At 42.4% G+C, this 19849-nt stretch overlaps 1 pseudogene; it reads right to left on the bottom strand.

The window, feature by feature from the left end:
* Positions 1–3844: 3844 nt before the first annotated feature.
* On the bottom strand, positions 3845–4250 carry LOC103273022 (annotated as a pseudogene).
* Positions 4251–19849: the final 15599 nt, after the last annotated feature.

The raw sequence follows: 19849 nt of genomic DNA, 5'->3' as shown, positions 1-19849 counted from the left end.
GATTTTTGATTTATTGTAGAGATGAGGTCTCGCCAAGTTGCCCAGGCGGGTCTCGAACCCGCGGACTCAGGCAATCCACTCACCTCAGCCTCCCAAAGCGTGGAATTACAGACTGAGCCACCGAGCCCGGCTTCAATTGATTTTATAATTTGAGTGTTGATAAATCCTTAGGAATACTACTATTCTAATAACATGTTTGTATAACATTGAATCGTTGTTTCCGCTAGTAGATTCCTGATATTATTGATGGTATAAAAATTATCTGATGAGGAGAGGGGATATAAGACATTACGGGAGACATAGTTGGTTTCTCCTTTGCATACCCACTGTTTGGTGTGGGCCCTCTTTCCCTTCCCTCTTGGATCCCATATTCTTGGCTCTCTTAATGTTCTCCTCCTTGTTTTCTCTGCCCTCCTGTATGTGTTCCCTCTCACATCTTGCACACTATTGCCAGAGAGATTCTTCCCCCCCAAAATTGTGACAGTGATAGCTAACATGTATTTGAATGTTTACTAGGTGCCAGGCACTATTCCATGTGCTAGTTGTATGCTAACTCATTTAATATTCATTAAACCCTGTGAAATCAGTACCGTGTTATCCCTTTTTACAGGCAATGGGAGATTCAGTAACTTGTCTGAGGTAATGCCTCTAAAGTCTAGACTCTGGTTTTTTTGAGTTTTTTTTGAGTTGGAATCTCACTCTGTCGCCCAGACTGGAGGGCAGTGGCCGCTCCCGGCCACCGCAGCCTCGACCTGCTGGGCTCCGGCGATCCTTCCGCCTCAGCCTTCTGAGTAGCCGGAATTACAGGCACGCGCTACCACGCCTGGCTAATTTTTTGATTTATTATAGAGATGAGGTCTCGCCTGCCCAGGTGGGTCTTGAACCCGCGGGCTCAGGCAATCCACTCACCTCAGCCTCCCAAAGGCGCGGGATTACAGGCTGAGCCACCGAGCCCGGCTGAGTCTAGACTCTTAATCACTTATGTAATAACAAGAACAAAAACCATTTTTTGAGCTTTCTAGAAATTAGCGCTTTGCTTATGTTATCTCTTTCATTCTTCCCATTCTATGAGTTAGATATTCTTAATATCTCCATTTTTACACATAAGGAAACAGAGACATAGATGTTAAGTAATCTACCCATAGTTACAGCTCTTAGGTGGTGAACCGGGCTTTTGCCCCCAGCAAACTTGCTTTAGGCTCTCGCTCTTAACCGCTTTACCCACTCACAAGGAGCTAGCAGCTTGCTGGGGGTGGAGGTAGTGTACCTTCAGAACTTACTTTAGTGGGTGTTTTCTGTTCTGCTTTCAGAGTTGTGGGTAGAAAAGGAGATATGCTTGTATAAGATGTTCTCATTAATGAATGCTTGTGGTAATAAGAAAAGACTTGTTTAAACAATAACCAGATACGATGAAATGTTAGATTTGCCCAGTAGTGCTAGAGAAATTCCTTTGCTTAGTTTAAAATGCTCCATTCCCTGAATACTCCCCTTCTGCCATTTCAATTCGTTTTATGAGTATTGATAAATTCTTAGGAATACTACTATTATAATAACATGTTTTGCATAACAGATTGAACCACTGTTTCCACTGGTAGAGTCCTAATAATTATTGATGGTAGGAAAATTATCTGATGAGGAGAGGGACATAAGACATTATGGGAGACATTTTAGTTGAAGATGGTTGGGTGAACATGTGTTTATTTCTTCTTCCCTATTAAAGTCCATTGAAATGTTAGAAAGGATATTTTTTTAAAGTCTTAGAAACTTAAAAAGAAGATACTGAAAACCATTCATTAAAAAGTCCCAAGTGTGTACTTATGAAGTAGGTTTAGGCCAGGTGTGGTGGCTCATGCCTGTAATCTCAGCACTTTGGGAAGCTGAAATGGGAGTATGTCTTGAGGCTGGGAGTTTGAGACCAGCCTGGACACCATAGCAATACCATGTCTCTTAAAAAAAAAAATTAGCTAGGTTTGGTGGCATATGTCAGTAGCCCTTCCTAGCTACTCAGGAGGCTGAGGCAGGAAGATCCTTTGAGCCCAAGAGTTCAAGGTTACAGAGCTATGATTGTTCCACTGCATTCCAGCCTGAAGAACAGAGCCAAGAGCCTGTCTCTAAGAAAACAAACAAACAAATAAGGAAGTAGGTCTAGTCAGACATGGATGGTGGCATGTGCCTGTAGTTCTAGCTATTCAGAAGGCTAAAGTGGAAGGATTGCTTGAGCCCAGGAGTTCGAGGCCAGCCTGGGGGGGAACAAAGCCAGGTTCCATCTCTTAAAAACAAAGAAGAAGAAGAAGAAAAGAAGTAGGTCTATAGAGAAAACTTAAGCAAGTGGAATTTTATTTGTTCATTCATTGTCCAAGGCAAGCCTGTTTTTCTTTTCTTTTGATGGATGTGAAGATTTTTCTTACATCCACTGCCTGGTACTCATTTTAGGGCCCAAAGTCCAGCAGGATTTCTCTCAGTCATTCCCCCCACCCCCTCAACCCTGCAGCAGACTGTACACACCTGTGCCATGGTTGCCCAGAGGTAGGTAATGTCTCTCAGTTCTCCTGCTTTTCTTCTAGTGGTTGAATTGACACTGCCTTCTCAATACAAGCCCCAGAGTACCAGAAGCTTTCTCTCCATTTTCGTGCTTCACTGGCTGACTCCAGCAGGCCACATGCACCTGAGTTTCGGGGATAGGGAGGCTTTCCCTCAGCCATGTCACCTTGTGTCTGTTCCTCCCATGTATTACCTCTCTTCTCCGTGCCAAATGTGCTCTTTTACCATCCAACATCCAAATGCCCAACTTGTCCAGTAGATCTCAGAAGCCGTCACCAGTTTCAGGAAACCTTTCTGGTGTCCTGAGTCTGCATTCAAGGCCGCTCTTGTCACCTCTGTAACTCTCAGCAAATAGATTAACTTCTCTGTGCCTGGGTTTCTAATTTCTAAAATGGGTATAAAAGTAGTATCAATCTCATGGTTAGTACACATAAATCATATATTAGGTGGTTAATAACAGGGTCTCTAGAGTAACATTGCGCAGATTCAGAGCCTGACTGTGAAACCTTGGGCAAGTCACTTCTCTGTGCCTCAGTTTCCTCACCTGTAACATGGAGAAATGATGTGAACTTTAAGGGGATTAATTTTTGCAAAGCACCTGAAGTGGTGCTGACCATATGATATGAGCTCAGTAACTGTCAGCCGTGACAGTGACGACACCTCCCGGAGGACCCTGCACTTCCCTTTTGGAGCAGTCACCGCCTGGAGTCTAATCACTGATGTTCCTCGATAGTCATCGAGCTCTGTCAGAGCAGGGGCCCTCTTACTCATGATGGCTCTTGGAAGTGAACCCAACAAATATTTGTTCAATGACTAACCGAATGAAAAGGTTAGTGGCAAAGTATGCATGACACCAGCCTGTGGTTGAAGTCAGTGATGGGCTGCGTAGCTCTACTCAGTTAATGCTGAATTATTCTGCAAAACCTTTTGAGAAAAAGCCTTGTTAAAAAAGATTGGGTTCTGTGTTGAGTCATCTACAGAGTCCTTTAAGCACTGTTTTCTTTGACATTTAGAAAAGGGCAAGTGAAGATTTATGGCGTTCCCCACCCAGAATCTACCCGTCATCCTGTAAAAGCTGCCTCGCCCTGATTTTCCAGGTGAATAGTTTTTCCCTTCATTTTGTGCACCAAACTAATCATGGGACTTTCTGGGCCACATCTGTGATGTGTATTCATTGTAGAAACCCAGAGGGGCCACAGTTATCCAAATTCTCAGCACCACCTGCCTTTATGTTTTTATTTATTTATTGTTGGCAGTTTTTATGGTTTTATTTAAACACAAATAAAATGTGTTTATGAGTTATCTATTCATTTACTTTGCTGCGCAGCTTGGCATTAAGATTGGTGACTCTGATGACCAGCTGGGCTGCTCTTTCTACCATGGCTTTGCAGATCTTCAGGAAACGTGTGAGGAATCTCAGCACAGTAAGACTTGGGGCACGTCAGCAACACTTTCAGCTCCTTGACATTGCGGACTCGGAACTTCCAGACGCCACTGGGCAGCGTGTACTTTGTTTTCTTGTTGCTCTCATATCCAATGTTGGACATCACAATCTGGCCTTTGAATCTTCTACGCACCCTGTTGTCAATACCTCTGGGTTTCCAACAGTTACGCTTAATCTTTACATATCGGTCTGACTGATGCTGGATGAACTTCTTGGTCCTCTTTTTGACAATATTGGGCTTCACCAGGGTTCTGAGAGCAGCCATGATGCTGGTTAGGAGATAACTGCCAACTCTATAATAGAGGCAGCTCCCAAGAAGAGAGAGGAAGTACCTTCCTTTTTAAAATATGTAACATTTATTGTTGCTTATGGAAATACAATCCCACATTTACAAAGCACAGTTTTGATGGTTTCAAAATGTTCTCTCCTTTGCTATCTTATTGTAATCTTTTAAAAGTCCTGTGAGAATGTTGATGCAAATATAAATAAAGTGAGGAGTGGAAGGTTAAGGGAGGTATTTTTAGATGCTATGGTTAGTTTGTGGTGGAGCTAGAATCTAGCATGAAAATTTAAGAGAAACTCAGCTTTGGTTCATGACCTTGAAGTTACTCTGACGGCTGAAAGACTGGGTCACATTGTATAATTTGTTTAATGAATGTCTGCCTATGTACTCATAGAATAGGGTTAATAAAAATTGCCCTTTAAGGATACATGTTATATAATAAAATGAAATGATATAAGTGAAAATACTTTCTTAAAAGAGTGTACAAATTCAAAATATTTCTTTTTTTTTTTTAATTTAGTATTGGAAATATTGTGTTAAAAAAACTCTTTTGACTGAGTGTGGTGACTCACCCCTGTAATCCCAGTACTTTGTGAGACCGAGATAGGAGAATTGCTTGAGTTCAGGAGTTTGAGACTAACCTAGGTAGCATAGCAAGACCTCGTCTCTAAAAAAATAAAAAAATTAACTGAGTGTGATAGCACGTACCTGTAGTCCCACCTATTCAGGAGGCTGAGGTGGAAGGACCACTTGAGCCCAGGAGGTTGAGGCTGTGGTGAGCCATGGTCATATCACTGTACTCTGGCCTCGGTGACAGTAAGACCCTGACTCAAAAACAAAATAAAAGAAAAAACTCTTGATGAGTCATGTTATGATCCATGGCATGCCGTATTTTGTCTTCCTCTCCTTTCCTTCCTTCTATAAAGAGACAGGTCTTGCTGTGTTGCTCAGGCTAGTCTTGAACTCCTGGGCTCAAGTGATTCTCCTGTCTTGGTTTTCCAGAGTGCCGAGATTACAGGGTGAGCCATTGTACCTGACCTCTGAAATATTTTTCAAGTTGATAGTTTATAGTCAGATTCAGCTGCACTATTTTTGTTAAAATAGCTGCTTGTAATTAGCCAGGATCAGACTGTCGGGGCTCCGGGTGTATACTTTTGCCTCTCCCCTGGATAGCTGCAGAGGCCTGCAGGTGTTCTCCCTACCTCCATCCTGTACTCTGTTATCAGAATTTTCATTCTAAAATTTTCATTCAGCCGGGCTCGGTGGCTCAGCTTGTAATCCTGCGCCTTTGGGAGGCTGAGGTGAGTGGATTGCCTGAGCCCGCGGGTTCAAGACCCGCCTGGACAGCAAGACCTCATCTCTACAATAAATCAAAAAATCAGCCGGGCATGGTAGCGCATGCCTGTAATTCCAGCTACTGGGAAGGCTGAGGCGGAAGGATCGCCGGAGCCCAGCAGGCGAGGCTGCGATGGCCGGGAGCGGCCACTGCACTCCAGTCTGGGCAACAGAGTGAAACTCCAACTCAAAAATAAATAAATAAATAAATAAATAAATAAAATTTTCATTCTACTGAGGCCAGGAGTCAGACAGACCTGACCTTGAATCCCACTATTACTATCAGATACACAGTTGCATTCATTTAAAAATTTTCATACCACTGAGGCCAGAGTGCAGTGGTATGACCATGGCTCACCACAACCTCAACCTCCTGGGCTCAAGCCATTTCATTACTGAAAACCCATTGGGGGCTTCCTATTGACCTATGTTCCTTAGCAGGCAAAACCTTTATTTACAGCTATAGCCCCCATACCTCCTAGTGACTGCATACTCCTCCCCAAATCTCTTGTTCCCATGGTCTTTGATTTTCCTGACTTTTCTGTGGTCTGTTTGGACTGCTTCCCTGCTTTCTGATCATGTAATCTATTACCTTCTGTCTGTGCCCCGTAGTTCTGTGAACGAGCTTGATTGTTGACATTTCTGTCTTTCCCATGAACTCTTCAAGGGTTGGGACTGTGTCTCTTGTTTGTCTTTTTTTACCGTTTTCCAGTTCTTAACACTTAATGAAAGCTCCATAAATACTCGCTGAATGAATGAAGATCTAAGGTCTGAATAATTTGGAGCAAGTCCATCTTAGGATGGATGATTTATATTTAGAGAATTGCTTTTGCTCCTCAGTGAATGCACACCTGAGATCTGGAGATGCAAGTGTTTTTATAGAGTCTTGCTACCAGCGCAGTGATGCGCAAGCAGCTTAAGATGTTGAGCCTTTGATGAAGGGTTACTAACTCTCCACATATTCTGTCCCCAAGTTTCTGTTTATTGTGTGCCTGTGATTCTCTTTGGTGGCCGTCATCCCACGCGGTGTTATCACAACCAACTCTTTGTTTTAATTGAGCAGCCTGCCCTGCTCCTGCTCTAAGTCTGACTAGCTTTTTGTTTTTGTGTGGTCTGGGCTGACAGTAACTTCTTCCAGAAAGAAGCTAGAACAGCTTGATAACTTTGGAAAGGTCATTTTTAGATAAGACTTGGATTTATCTGAAGGTTGTTATTATTTGCTGTAACTCTCAGAACAGCTGACACTCCATGAGCCCTCATTAGGTGCCAGGGGCCACATTAAATTAGGTATTTAAGGCAGTGTTTCTAAACAATCACTAAAGCGGTGGTATTATTATTCCTCTTTTATAGTTATAATTATTCTCATTTTACAGTAGAGGAAATGTCACTAAATAAGCTGCAACTCTGTGTCTGATAGTGATAGTGGAATTCAAGGTCAGGTCTATCTTGACTCCAGAGCCCTAATGCTTAACTCCTACCACGTCCTGCATCCTTATCCTTTGCCGAAAGCGAAACTTGGAATCTGGTATCTAACAGTTTCTTATCACTTAATTTACTCTGCCTGAGAAGGCAAGAAATAAATCCAGTTGTGAATCATGCATGTCAGAGTGCCCTCTGGGCAGCCCTAGAAAGAGCGCATGTGTGGCCTAGTACACAGGGACACTATAGACTGCCTGCTACTGCTGTCCATTACTGCTGGTACCCCTCTACTCTGTCCTGCTGGTCACTCTGCCACCTTCCCGCTATTGCTACTCTGAGCCTTCTGCAGTGGTTCTGAGTGCAAGCTGTGCTTGGGAATCACCTGGAGAGCTTAAAAAAAAACAGCCCCCTCCCCCCCGATTCATTTGTTCTGGGTTGGGGTCCAAGCATTGGTATTATTATTGTTTCCCTGACAACTTTATGAGGTATATTTTATAGATCATGAAATTCACCTTTTTTTGCTTTTAATTGTAGCTGACATAAATGTACATATTTATGGGATACAGAGTGATATTTTGATGCATGAATACAATGTGTAATGATCAAATCAGGTTAATTGGCATATCCATCACCTTGAACACTTATCATTTCTTTATGTTGTGAACATTCAAAATCCTCTTGTAGCTTTTAAAAAGTATACAATATATTATTGTTAGCCATATTTGCCCTACAGTGCTGCAGAATGTCAGGACTGATTTTTCCCATCTTACTGCAACTTTCTAGCCACTAACCAGCCTCTCCCTGTTCTCCCCACCCTGCTTTTACCACCTTCTTATGACCACAATCTACTTTCTACTTCTGTGAGCTCTTTTTTTTAGCTCCTACATATGAATGATAGCATGTGGTATCCATCTTTCTGTGCCTGGTTTATTTTAAAAATTCACCCATTTTAAGTGTACAACTCAGTGATTTTTAGTAAATTTACAGAGCTGTGTAACCATCACCACATCCAATTTTAGAACATTTTCATGACTCCTCAAAATAAGATCCCTCATGTCCCAGCCCCAATACAATTAATCCTTGCTCCAACCACTCGTCTACTTTCTGCCTCTATAGATGTGCCTTTTCTGGCCATTTTACATAAATGGAATCATTATATATTATTTTATTTTGTTATAGAGATGTGGGGTATAAGTCAGGATTATCTACACAAGTAGGCTGCATGCAGGTGAAGTTGGGCCTCCATCTGATCCTCATTTCCTCTGGATCAGGTGACCTTTTGTGTTATGTCCAATCCCCCCCCCCCCCCACTGCTGATCCCTTCCTTGTGCTAATGTGATATACCTGGTGTTATGGTACATATATATATATGTAATTTTTTTTTTTTTTGAGTTGGAGTCTCACTCTGTCACCCAGACTGGAGTGCAGAGGCTGCTCCCGGCCACCGCAGCCTCGGCCTGCTGGGCTCCGGTGATCCTTCTGCCTCAGCCTTCCGAGTAGCCGGAATTACAGGCATGCGCCACCATGCCCAGCTGATTTTTTGATTTATTGTAGAGATGAAGTCTCACTGCCCAGGCGGGTCTCGAACCCGCGGGCTCAGGCAATTCACTCACCTCAGCCTCGCAAAGGTGCGGGATTACAGGCTGAGCCACCAAGCCTGGCTATATGTAATTTTTAAAGCCCCGGGACTTTAATGTGTAGCTCTGGTTGAGAAACACTGTTACTGACTAGATTTTTTTTCCCACTACTGTTCCCAAGGTTCAGAGAGGCTTAAAAAAAGTCAGTAGGCCCCTACCAGGGCTGTCTTTTAGGTAAACTGTGAGCTAAATGAATCCTTGTAAGTAGGCCTGAGAACTTAATGATCATTTATAACCCATTTTTTATGGGGATGTGCTTTTCAAAGTCCAAGTGTGCTGACTTAGTTTGGAAGAGAGCCTGTACAACCTGTCTTCAGCTGTAAGTGCCTCCCTGCCAGCATTGAGTCAGAGCCCAGGTGTGGAGAGCTGAGCTCTTGACTTTGTGTGGCCTTGCCTTTGGCACATTTGCTTTAGAGTTTCTTTGTGGCTTTTCAGCTCCTCCTAGCTTCTTGTGTTCCCTTATAGTGGCAGTAAACTGGATCCCCATCCTAAGCCCTGCACCTGTAGGTCATAGCTGTATATCTGTCTGCATTACAGTATTTTGCAAAATATTTCTCACGTATTTTCGACTGCTCAAATACATTTTGAAATCTCAAATTCAGCTGCCTCTGAGTCCAAGCAGGTAACATAATGACTAGAGCAGGCTGGGGACGGAGGCACTTGGAAGTCCCCTGAGAGGCCATTGAGGTAATTTGTGGCAGGGAGGTTTCCTTCGGACTTTGCCATAGGCAAAAATTGTTCATGGAGCTTTGAGACCGGCCATATGGTTGGATCAGGGATAGCAAATAGATTCCATTTCATGTACCAGAGGGGGATATACCCAACTTACCAAACAAAAAGTTGCATGGATAAACTTACATGTGTAGGAAAAACGATAAAACTCAATTCAATTCATTGTAAAATATAACTGTTCCTCTTAGTCATTGATTGGAATTCAAATAATATTACAAAGATTAAATTAAGATTGGTAAGAGTTTTATTATTGTTTTTAAAGTAAAAAATAAAATTTTAAACCCTGTCTTAGAGAAGCTGTAAATATATGGCAAAATCCCATCATTTGGGCAAGTAATTCAGAGTATAGAACTATGAGATCTATCTTCCCCAAACCATTGCCAAAATATTTTTTTATTGAATCATCCCTCCCCAATAAATCTTACTTTTCTTTTCAATGTTATGTATGGGAACAATTCTTTCCCAGTACCTTCGCTTTAGAGTTCTTTAAACTCTTTTATGACTTTCGAAACTACTTTGTGGAATTTGTAACAAATTGTTTCATGTTTAAAGTTTCAGAAGGTCTTTTATTTTAAAAATCCAGTTAAGCAGACTTCAGATTATTTCCCAGAAATTTAAGATGACAGCTAATCTGATGAAACAAAACAGTGAAAACTCACTCAGTAGTCCTCCAGCTCACTATGAAACCAAATTATTGCATCTAAACTCATTCAAAGGCTCAAGTGGGTTTTGTAAACACTTGTAACAGGAGACGATGGTGTTGCACAAAATCAGATTCCCAGGAGAATGAAATGCACTTCTTAGCTATGGGTGGTCACTGCCATTTCACTGTGAATACAAATTACGTTGTGAGCAGTAATGTGTATATTGTTTTCCTACATGCAGTATTCAAGATTCCTTGGTAGGTTAGTCATAGTCTGTCATATTCTTCAAAGATGCATGTAGGTATTTCCTGGTAGAATTCGTTTATTAAAAATTCTCTGTATGCTCCATTTCTTTTTTTACTTTTAATTGGCATATCAAAGTGTGCAGGTGAAGAAACCAACAGAACTGTTATCTCTTGTGTGAACTTGTAAACTGAAAACTAGCAGCATTCTGAGCTCAGGGACAATGGAGACGTTGATGTTTGATGTTAGCATTGGTGCCCTGGCCACGAATTTGCCATCCCTGGGTAAAGAGTGAGCTGGGTGGTAGAAAGATGAGCCCTTGCTCTCGGGGGCCAGAATGGCTGAAAGGATTGAAAAGGAGCAATGTGGCAAAGTCTTGAAAAACCAAGCGTCTCTCGATCTCTGAAATGCAAGTTGGGAAAGTGCAAAAATCCCCCTTCAGAGTAAAAAGAATTTGGATTTGGGAAGTGATTAAAAAGGATTGAAGTTTCGTGGGAAAATGTACTTAACTTGTACGTAAACCAGGGGTCAGCAAACTATGGCCTGTGGGCCAGATCCGGCTACTACAGGCTCAGAATGGTTTTGCATTTTTAAATAGTTGAAAAAAATTAAGAGGAACAGTAGTTCATGACACATGAAAATTAAGTGAATGTCAGATTTTGTGTCGTTGTCCGTAAATGAAGCTTGATTGTGACACAGCCAGGCTAATTCATTATACATTATCCATGGTGGCTTTTGTGCTACCATAGCAGAGCTGAGTCGTTGCAACAAAGACAGTATGACCTGCAAGCTGAAAGTAGTTATTCTTTGGTCTTTCCAGAAAGAGTTTGCTGAACCCTTGCATAGAGAATTGTGTTTATTTAGATTTGTCCTGAAATGTGTTTATAAGAAGAAATCAGAATGAAAACGGTAGTTATAATATTTCAGTGTTTTGGGCAGGAGATGAGTGGGTAAAGGTGGTAAGTGGGGGAGAGATTTAATTTCTGACTTTCTGTCACCGCTGTCACCGGTACTGGACTATGTCTCCACATTTGGACTGAATCATCAGAGTCAGCCACCCCCGTTCACTTTGGCAGCTACTGCTTAAACATGAGGCAGAATATCAAGGAAGAGAAAATACACCTCCAGACTGGCCTTGCCAGTCCTCAAAGTGATTCTGAAAAGCCAACTAGTGAGGTTTGCACCACATCCTTTGAGAGTTACTAATGTAGACCCAGGGCCAGCAAATGTTTTCTGTAAGTGGCCAGATAGTAGGTATTTTGAGCTCTGCAGGCCACATGGCAGTCTCTGTTGCAGTAGCTCAACTCAGTTTTTGTAGCCTGAAAGCAGTCACAGATAATACATAAACAAATGAATTTGGCTGTATTCCAATACAACTGTATTTAATACTCACTGAACTTAGAATTTCTTGTAACTTTCGTGTGTGACAAAACATTATTCCTCTTTTGGTTTTCATCACCCATTTAAAAATTCGGCCGGACTCAGTGGCTCAGCCTGTAATCCCAGCACTTTGGGAGGGTGAGGCGAGTGGATTGCCTGAGCCTGCGGGTTCGAGACCCGCCCAGGCAACTTGGTGAGACTTTCAATACAATATTGTAGAGACTTTCTCTACAATAAATCAAAAAATTAGCTGGGTGTGATAGCATGCGCCTATAGTTCTGGCTACATGGAAGGCTGAGGTGGAAGGATTGCTGGAGCCCAGCAGGTCGAGGCTATGGTGGCTGGGAGCATGTCATTGCACTCCGGTTTGGGCGACAGAGTGAGACTCTAACTCAAGAAAAATAAAATAAATAAATAAAAACCGTTCTTAGCTCCCTGGCCATTCAGAAATGGATGAAGAGCTGGATTTGGCCTGCAGGTATAGTTTTCTGACTCCTGGCTTAGATAAACTAAGTGTCCAGGGCATGATAGTCATGCACTCCGGGTTTGAATTCCACAATCCCACTTACTTGCTGTGTGATCCTAGGCAAAGTTACCTCTTGGAGCCTTATTTTTCTCATATGTCAAATGGGGATAGTAGTAGTTCCTGTCTCATAGGGCTGATGTGAGAATTAAAGTGAGAGAACAGATGTAGGTTTCAGCCCAGTGTCTGGGCGTAGAAACCTGGCAAACTTAGCTGCCACTATTCTTGGTTATTATGAAGGCTCTAAAAGAACCCCTACAGCCTTGGAGGAATAGTTTATGATGTGGAGGTTTGACATTCTTGACTTGTTTTCAGTCCATAATTCAATTAGAGTGAATACAAGAATAGAGGGTTTGGGTGATGCTGCATTGTTTTTGTGCAGTTAAGTTTAAGTTGTTTAAGTATGTCATGGTGTATCCACCTAATGGGCTACTGTGCAGCCATAAAAAGGAAGAGATGAGGTAGAGATACACATCTGTGTTCTGACTTGTAAAGGTGCCTGTCATGTCTGTCTGTCTACATGTATGTGTGTGTATGTATGTGTGTAATGTATGTCTGTGTGCTTGTGTATATCTGTCATTTGAAATTAGAATTTCCCAGCCTTGGCACTGCTGACATATGGACCCATAGTAGATACAGAATAATGCTCTCCCCTCCCCAAAGATGTTCATGTGCCAGTGTTCAGAACCTGTTAATGTGTTAGGTTACATGGCAAAGGGGAACTAAGAGTGGAGATGGGATTACAAATTGGTAGTCAGCTGAAGGGGAGGTGATGCTAGATTATCTGGGTGGGCCCAGTGTAAATGCAGAGATCCTTAAAAGTGGAGGAGGGAGGTGGCAGAATCAGAGGAGGATGTGACAATGGAAGAAAGACACAGAGTGAATGTTGCTCACTTTGACAGTGTAGGAAGTGGGCCAAGGAATGTGGGTGGCATCTAGAAGCTGGAAGTCATGGAAATATCCTTCTTTAGAGTGCTCAGAAAGGAATTCAGCCCTACAAACACCTTGATTTCAACCCAGTGAGACCTATTTTGAACTCTGAGCTGTAGAAGTGTAAGATAATAAATTTGTATTGTTTAAGTCACTGAGTTTGTGGTGATTGTTACAGCAGCAACAGGAAACGAATACAGGGATGGATCATTCTTTATATTATTTAGAGGAGGGGGTGCATTTAGGATATTTAGTAACATCCTGGCCTCTATCCAGCAGATATCAGTAGCAAGCCCCTATCGTGACCACAAATGTCTCCAGATATTGCCAAATGTCACCTGGGGACACAGTTGCTAGTTTAAATTTAGAAAAAAATTGGGAAGGATACATAGCAAAATGGTAACAGTAGTTCCCTTTGGGATATGGGATTAAATATATGGAAGGATAGTTTTCACTCCTTTTTTAATACAAAATTTTTTAAACTGGGATTTTTTTTCCACTTAAAAAAATTAACTTTGAGAGGCAATTATCACATTTCGGTTTTAGTCATTGTGATTTTACAACTATACAACTCTATACAACTATGGCTATGCTTTTTTAAACCTAGTTTTATAGAATTTTTTTGAAATCTAGAAAGTTTGTTTTCCAACTCTTCTCTTTCATTGTGAACAACTATCCATTTATTCATTCAGTGTATATTTACTTTTTTATTTTTTATTTTTCTTTTTTAGTTTAAGTTGCGCTCTGTTGCCTAGGCTAGAGTGCAGTGGCATGCTCACAGCTACCACAGCCTTGACGTGCTGGTCTTAGGTGATCCTTCTGCCTCAGCCTTCCAAATAGCTGGAGCTACAGGTGTGCACTGCCACACCTGGCTAATTTTTTTAATTTATTGTAGAGATGAGGTTTTGCTAAGTTGCCCAGGCTGGTCTCAAATCCCCTGGGCTCAGGCAATTCTCTTGCCTCTGCTTCCCAAAGTGCTGGGATTATAGGCGTGAGCCACCATGCTCTGCTCATTCAGTGTTTATTTATTAGGAACCTACTAAATAGCAGATTTCTGTCTAGCAGGAAGAGGGCTGGTAATGCTACTCCCTTGGAAACCCATGTGTGGTAGGTAGGTACTAAGTTTTGTTGCTGGGGAGGAGGGATGACTATGGAGATTTGGTTTCTGTCCTGATAGAGTTTCCTGTCTAGCAGGGAGAGGGTTGGTAATGCTACTCCCTTGGAAGATCTGCATTGTTGGTGTAAACATGAGCATTCATGTTTATGGCTTGGAAGTCCATGGCTCACATAGTACGAGTTTTATGAAGGACACTCTGCTAGAAATCAGTCCGTGATCAGAGTTGGAAATTGTCAGGCCAGTCGGAAATTTTCCTGTGACCCTGTCTCTTGGTCTGAGCATTTTCTGTCTTTTGGTGAGATGAACTACTGATTAGAAGCATTTCTGTTTTCTCCTTGCCCACTAGTGGGCTGAGTGAAACATCCTGTTAGCCACAACTGAAGGCTTTTAACCACACCTAATCAAGGAAAAGGTGAGCATATCAAGGTCTGCACAACACTGCTGCTAGGCTTTGAGAGTTATGAAAATCTTGCGCTTTACTGAAAAGCAGATGAAAAATCCTGCCCTAAATGAAAGCCTTGTGTGAATGGCTAGTGAAGTAGCAGTGTGGCTTGCATAGGAAAAAACAAACCCCAGAGTAAAATGGCGAGTGAGAAGTTCCTTCCTGATTGGTATTGTTTTTCCAGTTACAGACAGGAAACATTCAAGTGTGTTTTTAAGCACAGAACATTGGACACAAAGAAGGCTCTGACAAAACAGAAAACACCCATATGCAAAAAGTTTAGGTCCATGTAGCAAAATGTCTGATTTAAAACAATCTGATTTATTTTTATTATTGGATCTTGTCCACTTTTTTTTGTCTTTAGGTGTTTTTATGAATTCAATGTTTCCTCACTTCTTTGCTTTAATGAATTTTTTTTTTTTTTTGCGTTGGAGTCTTACTCTGTATGTATATGTATAATGTATGTCTGGAGTGTAATGGCACGTTCTCAACCACCACAGCCTTGACCTGCTGGGCTCAGGTGATCCTTCTGCCTCAGCCTTCCAAGTAGCTGGAACTACAGGCATGCGCCACCATGCCCAGCTAATTTTTTGATTTATTGTAGAGATGAAGTCTCGCCAAGTTGCCCAGGCTAGTCTCAAATCTCTGGGTTCAGGTAATCTCTGGGATTATGGGCGTGAGCCACCATGCCTGGTCTGCTTTAATGAATTTAAAATAACCCAACCAATCAAAGATAACACTTCCCAATAAAACCCAGCGAGTTTCTATGGCTGTTGAATGGGCACCTCGGCTATGTTCTGAATAATTGCTGGATTTTCCACATCTCTAGTAAAGGTAAGCATTCCAAAATAGAAAAGCATAGAAAGGACTAAGCCTTGGACGAGTTCCAGTGATGAGAGCAGTCAGGTCTTTTGGACCAGATATTGGGGGAGGTAGAGATAGTGGTAGTTCCCAAAAATTAAGGTGGTAATAACACAGGCGAGCAGGGGGAATCTTTGTCTGAAGGAGCCACCCTAATTTGTATGTTGCATTCTGTGGTTCTTATTTGTCATTTAACGGTAATCTTTCCTGCTGGTAGAATATTTTAAATAATTTCAGTAAAACCTAAAATCTGGTTACGATTTTAAAGCTGGTTAGGATTTTAGATTTGGTATTGGATCTTTTTCTAAAATTTTTTTTTAATTGGAGTCTTACTCTGTCACCCATGCTGGAGTGCAGTGGCATGCTCCTGGCCACCGCAGCCTCAACCTGCTGGGCTCAGGTGATCCTTCTGCCTCATTGTTCCAAGTAGCTGGAATTACAGGCATACACCACCACGCCCTGCTAATTTTTTTATTTATTGTAGAGATGAGGTTTAGTTAAGTTGCCCAGGCTGGTCTTGAACCTGTGGGATCAGGCAGTACTCTCACCTCGGCCTCCCAAAGTGCTGGGATTAAAGGTGTGAGCCACTGCACCCAGCTAAAATTAATTTTTTTAAGTATAATATGACAGGGTGTCTACAAATGCAAGGAACATAGAGCAAACTTATTTTAAACAGTATATTGACATTTTCATATATATTCTGTATATTTTTTGGCCTCCAGTTACCTCTTCAGATAAAGTACCTCTAAATTTAAAGCAAGGGGTCCAGTAGTTTGAAAAAAAGGGGAGGGGGCAATAAGTATACTGAGTTTCTTCATATTTTAGTTACTGTGAGATATATGTTCTGTTGTGTTTTTGTAGAGATAGATAATTGTACTCATTCTAGCCATATCAAGCATGCTACTTAAAAATGTCAGTAACCACTATTTAAAAAAAACAAACAAAAAAATTTGGTGGCTTGCACCTGTAATCCAGCATAGTGCATGGTGGCTTGCACCTGTAATCCAGCACTTTGGGAGGTGGAGGTGGCAGGAATGCCTGAGCCCATGAGTTCCAGACCAGCCTAGGCAGCATACTGAGACCTCATCTCTACAAAAAATTAAAAAATTAGCCAGGTGTGGTGGTGTATACCTGTAGCTTCAGCTACTTGGGAGGCTAAAGTGGGAGGATTGCTTGAGGTCAGGAGTTGGAGGCTATATGGTGAGCCGCGATCATGGAGTACCACTGCACTCCAGCCTGGGCAGTAGAGTGAGACCTGGCTCAAAAACAAACAAATAAAAAACTTGTAACTATGTATACATGTGGTTTAAAAAGTCAAACAATGGTAACAGACTTACCACCAAATACAGTGGATTCTCTCCCTACTCTCCCAAAGATTCCCCAATTCCAGAGGCAACCACTTTGAAATTTTAGCAGTTTACCCTGACATTTATTCATACCCATAATTAAAAATCATTTGTAGCCGGGCTCGGTGGCTCAGCCTATAATCCCGTGCTTTGGGAGGCTGAGGTGAGTGGATTGTCTGAGCCTGTGGGTTCGAGACCCACCTAGGCAACTTGGCGAGACCTCATCTCTACAATAAATCAAAAAAAATTAGCCGGGCGTGGTAGCGCGTGCCTGTGGTTCCAGCTACTTAGAAGATTGAGGCGGAAGGATCGCTGGAGCCCAGCAGGTCGAGGCTGCGGTGGCCGGGAGCGTGCCCCTGCACTCCAGTCTGGGCGACAGAGTGAGATTCCAACTCACAAAAAAAAAAAAAAAAGAAAAAAAAACATTTGTATCGGACAACCCCCTGGGGTTCTCTCCCACTATGGGAGCTTTTTTGTTCTCTCAATAAAATCCTGCTTTCTCACTTAAAAAAAAATCATTTGTATTAAACTATCTTTTAGGTAATCACATTTAGGTATTGTCTGTTGACTTCGTTATGATAAGTGAGGGTTTAAGTTTAGGACTTTTCCCCTGATTTTTCTACCACATCTTTCCAATACAGTTATATTACAATTTTTGTTATTATTTGATATTTACATAATTATGTCCAGTCAATTAATTGCAGATGAACATAATAGTGTAACTATGACTGACTTTCTGGTAAACTTTTTGTTTTTCCTGAAGTTAATAGGTGCTTGTTTTTACATTTGCTTTATTTTCTTTGTGGCTGTTGCAGCACTGGGCTCATAAATGTTTAACAACCAGCAGGCTCCAATTTGATTTGCCTGTGGTTGTTTGTATTGTATTTGATTTTTTAATTTCAATTACCAGTGTGAGGTCATTGCACACCATTGGTTCTCCTGAGCTGGCTTTAGTGTACCACTGAGCTCTTACTAATTCTCTCACATTTGCTAATAGCTCACAATGGGATTGTAAACAAGTTTTCTTCTTCTGCGTACTTTTAAAGAATAATTTCCATTTTAAGAGAACATGTTTGCTCTGGTTCTTAGGTAGAATCTTTTCTTTTCTTTTTTTTGAGTTGAAGTCTTACTCTGTTGCCCAGACTGGAGTGCAGTGGCACGTTCCTGGCCACTGCAGCCTCGACCTGCTGGGCTCCGGCAATCCTTCTGCTCAGCCTTCCAAGTAGCTGGAACTACAGGCGTACGCTACCATGCCCGGCTAGTTTTTTTATTTATCGTAGAGATGAGGTCTCGAACCCGCGCGCTCTGGCAATCCACTCACCTCAGCCTCCCAAAGCGCAGGATTACAGGCTGAGCCACCGAGCCCGGCTAGAATCTTTTCTTATGAACTTGTGAAAGTTTTAATAGAACTTGTGATTTTTCTCTGTGTACTTATATCTACAGAAGGAAGACGCTTCAGAACTGAGGTGGTGGATTGTGTCAGAGGAGTATAGGACCCTATCTAGATTTGGGGGTTTTGGCCAAAGAAGAAAGGCAAAAGTTATCCAACCCATTGGTGGTATTTTGCTAGAGGAGGGATGAGACTATTAGCCAGAGGCATAGGGGGATCTAATGGTGAAGCTATGGTCATCTCATGTCAGGTATGTTCCTCTTAGGCCAACTGTCAGTTTTCTTTTTGAGACCGGTTGTTTGACCTCGTCGTCAGCTGGGGCCCTGCTCCACTTCCCTAACTGGCATGACTACCCATGTTTGGCTCTTCAGTAATGTTTGGTACCATGTGTGCCAAGCAAGACTTAGGGTGGCATATTTTGGCCTGCTGCTGGTGGAACTTGTTCATGGAGTTGAGAGTTGGTGACTTCTGGAAGCTGGAGACTTGACTTTGTCTTCAGGCTCTGATCCTCTGGCCCTGGGTGGTATCTGAGTCAGGTCAGAGTTCTCCAGAAATTGGTGAGTGAACCACCTCTGTAGGCATCTCCAGGTTGACTGGGACACTGCTGATGACTGTTGTTGGAATCCTCTGGGCCAATACCTGGGTCTAACCAACATGCTGTTGCCCTCAGCATAGGCTGGAAGGGACAGCACGTTACTGCTTGCCCTCACTCACAGCTGATGCTACTTTGAGCTTAGCAGTGTTTTGAGGTCATTCTAAGGGACCCACTCATTTTCTGGACAAACAGCTTTGATTCACTGCCAAGATCGTGCGGCCCCCATTCTGCAATATTTCTTATAGAAAGACTTCAGATTTTTGGTTCATTGATGGTCTTCCCCTGACCTTCCCCCCACCCCCCATAGTTCAGAGCTGAAACATATTTCTTCTTTCTCCTTTAAAAATTTCCATGTTGGGCTGGACACGGTGGCTCAAGCTTGTAATCCCTGCACTTAGGAGACCGAGGCAAGAGGATTGGTAGCCCGGGCAACTTGGTGAGACCTTGTCTCTACAATAAATAAATAAAATTAGCCAGCCATGGTGGCTCACGCCTGTAGTTCCAGCTACTTGGAAGGCTGAGGTGGAAGGATTGCCTGAGCCCAGCAGGTCGAGGCTGCGGTGACTGTGCACATGCCACTGCACTCCAGTCTGGGTGACAGAGTGAGACTCCAACTCAAAAAAAAATTGTCCATATTGGCCGGGTGCAGTGGCTCACGCCTTTAATCCCAGCACTTTGGGAGGCCAAGGTCAGAGGATTGCCTGAGCCCACGGATTTGAAACTAACCTGGGCAACTTGGCAAGACCTCACCTCTACAATAAATCAAAAAATTAATTGGACATGGTGGCATGTGCCTGTAATTCCAGCTACTTGAAAGACTGAGGTGGAAGGATCACCTGAGCCCAGCAGGTTGAGGCTGCGGTGGCCAGGAGCATGCCACTGCACTCCAGCCTGGGTGACAGAGTGAGACTCCAACTCAAAAAAAAAAAAAACTTCCATGTTCATTTTAATAGGAACTTGGTAACGCAAATCACATTTGGGCTGGGA

Source organism: Carlito syrichta, unplaced genomic scaffold (genome assembly GCF_000164805.1).
Source record: "Carlito syrichta isolate Samal-C Ts95f unplaced genomic scaffold, Tarsius_syrichta-2.0.1 Scaffold313449, whole genome shotgun sequence".
In the NCBI taxonomy this organism is placed as follows: domain Eukaryota; kingdom Metazoa; phylum Chordata; class Mammalia; order Primates; family Tarsiidae; genus Carlito; species Carlito syrichta.
This window is presented reverse-complemented; position numbering and strand designations above follow the sequence as displayed.